This window comes from Silurus aristotelis (genome assembly GCF_946808225.1).
Source record: "Silurus aristotelis genome assembly, chromosome: 20".
Lineage (NCBI taxonomy): Eukaryota > Metazoa > Chordata > Actinopteri > Siluriformes > Siluridae > Silurus > Silurus aristotelis.
Genome location: NC_139593.1, coordinates 8,711,344 through 8,719,409, shown reverse-complemented (window position 1 = coordinate 8,719,409; position 8,066 = coordinate 8,711,344). Strand labels below are relative to the sequence as shown.

Genomic DNA, 8,066 nt, shown 5'->3' with positions numbered 1-8,066 from the left:
TGTGCTGAATCATGCTAGCAGACAGATTAGCAAAGCAGTCTTATAAACACAATGTGTAAAATGTAAAGACTCTAACCAAAGATCTACTGATTAACACAGACATGAAGGGTTTCATCTGTCTAAATAATTTGAAAATGCAGATTGTAAATGTACTGTTCATAAACATAAAGAGCGAAACTTTGCCCACCATAAGCTTCGAAAAAAGCTTATCTGCAAGGAAAAAGAACTGTACATTTTGCAAAAAGACACAAATTCAGACCTTTTATTCTCTCTCTATCATTTGTTCACCGTTATTACCTGCTAAATCCAAATCAGTGAATCTGAACATCCAGAACTCAGAGATATTTTATTAGTATTCAAAAACTTGATAATTAGACAATATTATTATAGATTTCATTTTATCATAACTTTTTATTCTTTCATTTATGGGTATACAACTTTTTTTACTCAAACTTCATTAGCCCTAGCCTTAATGATTTGTTGAAAAACACTGTTTACATGTGTTTTAGATATATTGTAAACAGAAATCATGTGCATATCCAGTGCACATCCTTGCAAGTTTTCGTAAAAGCTCTTTTTTCTCTTCGTCCACTTTTGTAAAAAAAAAAAAAAAAAACGTGGCCTTCATTAGAGGACATTTTGCAGACAAAACAAGCAATGATAACAAACGTGGAAAAAAGCCACAATAGACTGTGAGAGGCTTTTTGCTCCAGCATGACAAAATATTCCAGTTTGAAATCAAGAGAGACTGAAGAAAAACAAAAAATCAACTGATTAAAACGAGAGCAATTCGTAGGACTTTGTTTCATGGTTTGTAAGCATTTATTGGACATATTGCATCCGTGAGGAACTTTGTTAAGCCACACAGAGAAGGTTTTTTAGAGCAACAGCACATACATTTTTCATTAATTGTGATGTTGTGTATAGCATCTAAATGTGATATAGCAATATACCATAAAAACTGAACAGTCGAAGTTCTTTTTTAGACTGAGAAAACCCTCTGTGTGTGTTACAACCATTCCAACTCACCATGAGTCATTAGGAAACAGAGTAGGTGGGGAACGAGGGTGGACTTGTCCAACCGAAAGGAGCACCTGTCTTTGTGAGATCCCTATTTGTTTCCTCGGAAATGCTAAAATCAATCAACTGTGAAACACCTTCATGGTGTAATGAACCATGAATGCTCTTTTTTTGCTCACCCAAATGTACAATCACATAAACACAAACACACTACATTATATATATATATATACACGTATACAGGATCTACATACATCTCTACATACATCTTCTTCTTCTTTTGGCTTCTCCCATTAGGTTATCATCCACCTCCATACCCCCCTGTCCTCTACATCTGCCTCTTTCAAAACAACTACCTGCATGTTTTCCCTCACCACATCAATAAACCTCCTTGGTCTTCCTCTTTTCCTTCTTCATGGCGGCTCCATCCTCAGCATTCTCCTACCGATATACCCCATGCCCCTCCGTTGCACATGTCCAAACCATCGCAATCTCGCCTCCCTCACCATGTCTCCAAAACGTCCTACATGTGCTGTCCCTCTAATAAACTCATTTCTAATCCTGTCCATCCTCGTCACTCCCGACGAAAACCTCAACATCTTCAGCTCTGCTACCTCCAGCTCCACCTGCTGTCTTTTACTCAATGCCACTGTCTCTAAACCATACAACATTGCAGGTCTCACCACAGTCCTATAAACCTTCCCTTTCACTCTTGCAGATACTCTTCTATCACAAATCACTCCTGCCACTTTTCCCCACCCACTCCACCCTGCCTGCACTTTTTTATTCACTTCTCATACAGTATACACACACACACACACACACACACACACACACACACACACACACACACACACACACAAACAGTTAGAGTTAAGGTTGATACCCCGATGCTGTGACTCATACCAGTGTTTCCATGTCGACTGCATGCTGAGCTTTTCCCATCAAAAGAGACATCAAGCTCCAGGGGGTCACATCTTCACACATGAAGAGTGAGATAACAAAGTGTTTCCTACAGAGGACTGTGTCTCAGCTGTGATTTGAAACAGTAGTGTCCAAAAACCTCATAAAAAAATCTCCTGTCGTCATTGCCATCTTCATGATCATTTCTACAACCATTATCATCACCAACGCCATTCTCATGACGCAGGTGACCAACGATTACCGACTGCCTGCCCTCTCACTGGTGCTTTCCTGAAATGTAGCATGCATTTAGCTCATGTACAAGCTTACAAGCTCCTGGAGTTGATGCAGAACATTAGATGAAGCAAAGCAAGAGCTGTACATCAAGCCTACACCGATGTTTTTTTTTTTTTGTATCTGTAATTTTACTAGTACTAAATTCCGATTGTACCAAAAAATATCTTTTACCCAATTACTATTCTATGTCAAACCTGATGTTTCAATGAAGTAGTTACACTATCATATCTCCAGTATAGTATTATATACCCAATCATCTTACTGACCTGTTGTCAGTTAACCAAATAATTTGCAAAATGTTTCTCCAACTGTTTATTTTATTAACACTTACAAACACAGACTGTTGTTGCCCTGTTCCATCTTTTTTTAAACATGTTGCAGTCATCAAATTAAGAATTTAATTAAGTGTGTGTGTTTGTGTGTGAAGTTATGTATGTATGTATGTATGTATGTATGTATGTATGTATGTTAAAACACATGCAAACGTCTCTTTTCTGTGTTTGCCTAAATTAATATTTTATAAATTTTTACTTACAAGCAAAACCACACTGAAACGGCATTGTACAATAGATGGGCAGGTATTAAGTTTGTTGGAGTCGGTTTCCAGCAGCACAAAACAAAATGATGAATGCAAATGAAATAAACTGAATGGAAACTGAATGAAGGACTCTACTGGCTATAACCAATTCACATACTTGACTTAAGCGGAATAAATGGCTGCATTCATGCTGGCCATGAAGCAGCTATTAACTTCATCAAACCCAACTTTAACACAGATGTGGATGGGAAGGATTTACTTTCTCCAATTTGAATATATACTAGAAGCAAGGTAGTGTGTGTGTGTGTGTGTGTGTGTGTGTGTGTGTGTGTGTGTGTGTGTGTGTGTGTTTGTATATGGGTGTGGGTGGATGTGTATAAGCAATGGTGGGTGTTGGCCTAGAATGAATACTTCCTTTCATGTACATGTGACCCAGAACATTGGGGTGAAACCCACAATGAGGTAATTAGCGTGTGTGTGAGTGTGTATGAGGGCGTGGATTTGGGCTGGCTATGAAAGATGTCAGAACTGCTCTGGGTTTTCCCTCTCGCCGTCCCTTCTTCCTACTCTTTCTCACACTTTTACAAACCAAACCCAACCTCCTCTAAGTGATACTGTATGTGCCCACTATTTAGCAGCACTACTTGTCCTGACCGTAATCTAAGGACATGTTTGCAGATTATAAACATTGACTCGTAATATACACTTAAACAGTAATACACATTTACTCGACATGGCATTCCCCGAATTTACATCAAATCGTTTGCAGCCCCTTTGTGCATCTAATGCAAAAAATACATAAATTAAGTAATTCACGTTTTCAGTAGGCTAACAGCAATTATTCTCATCTACATGCCAGTTATGTGATTCTCAAAAGCTCATATGCTAATATATGCAAATGAGACTGGCATCATGTATTATTTGAACATTAAAGGCAATGTGCCCTGGATCTAACAACGCTCTCTGATCACTGTGACGGATTGTGTGTGTGTGTGTGTGTGTGTGTGTGTGTGTGTGTGTGTGTGTGCGCGTTTCTTGTGCTGTCTGGAGGCGTAAGCTGAAGCAAGAGCTCTGTAATTACACTAGTGACACACAATGCACTAAGCCAATAATACATGTGCGTCCGAGATTCATTTGCATAAAGAAGCGACAGAGGAGCTCGGTCAGCATTTTGCAAGCCTGGGAAAAATTTTACACGAGAAAAACTGGATTTCTGTTGCATAAAAGAATCATTGGAAAGATAAATCAGGATTTAATGGTTCAGTTTCTTTGCAGGTGTTTTGATTCGCACCCAAGCTTAACATTTGTTGCACAGGGTAGATGTATGAACAATCGACAAGAACTTACTGGCTACAGTATGAAGCAGTTACTGATGCAATGCGGTATGATTCACCACTATTATGATGCAGTGCGATTTGATTTAATACAGTACGATTAAAGGCAATACGATGCAATGGAATAAATATGATGCTATGCAATTCAATTTGGTACAGATGATACACTTATATTTCTTTGGTTCAGACAGATAGAAAATCATGAATTTACTTAATTGCCTTCTGACTTCTAATGCGTGGCCCTTTCACAAACTGGCCTTTGTATTGCAATAAAAAAATATTAAATAAATCTAGATATTCGTCCCTGTTCTGTCTCAAGAAAGATGCAGCTGTACCTCTGCCATGATAATCTGTATTTTATGTGACTTTCAGGACTCTCTTGATCTGCATAGTGTAGTTACGTCACATTCACGTAGCAGAGGTGGTGCTGAGAGAACGCGCTACATATAAAATAATGTATAAAAATTATTGGTCACTTTCAAAATAATCAAATCGCAACAACTAATAATTATATCTTAAATATTTTTTATTGATGCAAATATGTTAAAAACAATGCATCATTATACAAATGCTAACTTGTATCCAATGCACACTTTTATGAATCGATGCAACACATTGTTAACATTTATGCTCATGCACCAATGTGAAACATTTAATCTTACCATCCCTAATTGGCATAAATTCGACTAAATTAAAAAAACGTTAGAAAAATACAATTCCAAGAAAAAAAGCTTGCTAGCAGGACAAGTTTTATTAGCTTCTCTAATTTGAAGTGCTGAAGTATGTACTAAAGCATACCTGTTTTTAACCCAAGCCTGATTTATCCCTATTTTTTGTCTATTTGCCAAAAATCTGTCATAGCGTATATGCAAAGTACTCCTCTATCCATGGTTTAGTCTGCCATCTTTCTCAAAACTTTCATCCAATCGCATAATTCTGTTCAGACCACAGTTTCATGGTTTCTATAATCCACTCCTCTAATTAGACCTCATTAACACAATGTATAATATTCTGTTTTACTCTTTAAACTTACAGCTACGTACAACAATCGCGGTCATAAAAAAAAAAAAAAAAAGAAAAAAAAAAAGAAAAAACATTGGGACTAAAGATATAGTACCTCACTATCTAAGTGTTTCACACACAATGAACGTCACTCTTGGGTGCAAGTTGTTGGATAGCTACATGTTAAAACAGATATAAGACTAATTCATTTAGTTTATAATCAAAACTGTCAAACTGCTTTAATGCTCAAGAATCAAAAAAAAAATTTAATAGATACATTTCTGGCTTTCTGGCTTTAAAAAATGCTTTAACCACACTTCCGGTTGTCTTGTGGATTTCTTTAGTTTTAAAAGCATCTAGCTAATCAAACATCCCCCTGCCTTTATTAACCTGTTTATTCAGCAAAAAAGTATTCTGCTTTAGTTTAAAATAATAAAAATTATGACAAATCATGCCAAAGGCCCTTTTTGGATAAATTGTTTTCCAGTTAAAGGATGGTGAACAAACAGAACGCAAATTCTATGCTTCAATAGACTGCGATATGTCAGATAAAAGAAGCACATTGGATCTTATTCAAAACTGGAGAAAAAAAAATAACTATATTGTATCAAAGTTAGTGTTTGTAATCAAATGTTAATTGTGTGTGTAATCAAATGTTAATTGTGTGTGTAATCAAATGTTAATTGTGTGTGTAATCAAATGTTTGCCTCTTACTTTATAAATATTATAAACATTAATTAATTAACTAAATAACGAACTAATTAATTAATTATTATAGCCTGAAGCACTTACGCATACAAACACACACATATACACACATATACACACACACACACACACACACACACACATATACAAACACACACACACACACACACACACACACACACACACACACACACACAAACACACATACAAACACACATACAAACACACATACAAACACACACACACACACACACACACACACACACACACACACACACACACACACACACACACACACACACACACACACACACACACACACACACAAACTCAACTGGGATTTGAAAAGCCCAAGAGATGAGAGTGATAGCAGAGCAGCTGGAGATGCAAGTCATCAAGTGTTTGTGTTTCTTCTGGACAGTCATCTCTGTCACACACAGAGAGACAGATGGTGTCACAACTGTGTCTAGTTTTTGTTTTCGTTGTTCTGATGCAACATAATCTTCATTAGTGGAAAGAAATGAATCGAGAAGATCTTTTCTGTGGCTAATAAAACAATAAATGAAGGACCAACTCATAGGAACAGAATTATAGATTTAAACTCTGGAGTGTATTTAAAACCAGTTCCATAATATATCACAAATATTGTTTTTTATGTAACAAACTAAAAGACAAAAGTATTCTAACACCTGTTAAGACTTGTTTGCCACTATCTTGCTTTTTACTCACAAATCAAGTTAATAACAAAGAAATATTTGTAATATTTATTGTATCTAAATACTGTACATGTGAGTATATTGTGACTTCTGTGAGCTTTAATTTTACCTCCACATATAACCACATTATAAATAATATATAAAAAGCTAATTGAAAACCAAATTAATTGCTGTCTACATCCTTTTTAAAAATGAACAAAATAATAAACAAATTAAAAATAAATAATAATAATAATAATAATAATAATAATAATAATAATAATAATAATAATAATAATATTGGGAAGTATCCAAGGAAGAAGGCAATTATTAATTGTTATAAGCAATATTTTTCTCATTATAATATTATACACTCTGAGCTTTTGATTCCATGAGATTCAATTCAATTTAATTCATTTTTATTTGTATAGTGCTTTTACAGTTTTTTTGGATTGCTTACACACTCAAATTAAAAGTAGTACACTATTAGCAATACCTTACACTCAAGAGGCAAAACATCAGCCCATATTTGCACAAATGCAAATATTTGCAAAAACTATAAGCACAATGTCAACCTCACACTTGTTGCAAAACTCTACACACAGTGATTTGCAAAACACTAAACACATTTAACATACATTATACACAAAAATCTATCATGAAGTCACCTCCTTGCAATACCAAAGCACTGACTGTCAAATTACTGCACCGTCCAACCAATTGGTTTAACACAGTCATCAGGTGTGCAAACACTTGTTTGCTTAATTGCAGACACACCAATCAGGTGTATAAGCACTATAAAAAGCAGCAGGTGAGTTCATCGGTCTTCAAGCACAATAGAAAGAGTCAGAGAAAGAGTAAGACGAGGAGGAGAACGAAGAGAACGACGAGGAGGACAAGGAGGAGGAGGAAGGGGAGGAAGAGGAGTCAACAGAGGAGGAAGGGGAGGAAGAGGAGTCAACAGAGGAGGAAGGGGAGGAAGAGGAGTCAACAGAGGAGGAAGAGGAGTCAACAGAGGAGGAAGGGGAGGAAGAGGAGTCAACAGAGGAGGAAGGGGAGGAAGAGGAGTCAACAGAGGAGGAAGGGGAGGAAGAGGAGTCAACAGAGGAGGAATCAACAGAGGAAGAGGAAGAGATGGAGGCCATGCTGGAGGTAGAGGTAGAGGAAGAGGAAGAGGAAGACAAGAAGGTGCTCAAAGAGGACCGAATCTGACAAATGAGATCCGTGCAACACTGGTTGACCACGTTGTCAACCACGGCCTGACGCTGAGGGAGGCTGGACTGCGAGTACAGCCAAATCTAAGCCGATACACAGTGGCAAGTGTGATAAGAACATTTCGACTGGAAAATAGGTATTGTAAAAATATCATCATATCAAAAACATCTGCACGGTTTCAGTAACTGCTCACAGTAATGTATTCTATGCACTATCAGCACTTCTGTTACCTTTTCCTGTGAAATTACTGTACTATTGTATACTGTTTTCTTTTGCTACATAGGATTGAGGGTCAGGAACGACAAGGGGGAAGGCCTCCTATGTTCACAGAACAGCAAGAGAGGGAGATAGTAA

The 8,066-nt window shown here is 36.8% G+C and overlaps 1 protein-coding gene across 2 annotated transcripts in view; it reads right to left on the bottom strand.

Annotated features, from left to right (window-relative positions):
- Positions 1-8,066, bottom strand: part of kcnq5b (potassium voltage-gated channel, KQT-like subfamily, member 5b) — a 110,944-nt gene that overhangs the window by 80,372 nt on the left and 22,506 nt on the right. The window lies entirely within an intron of this gene.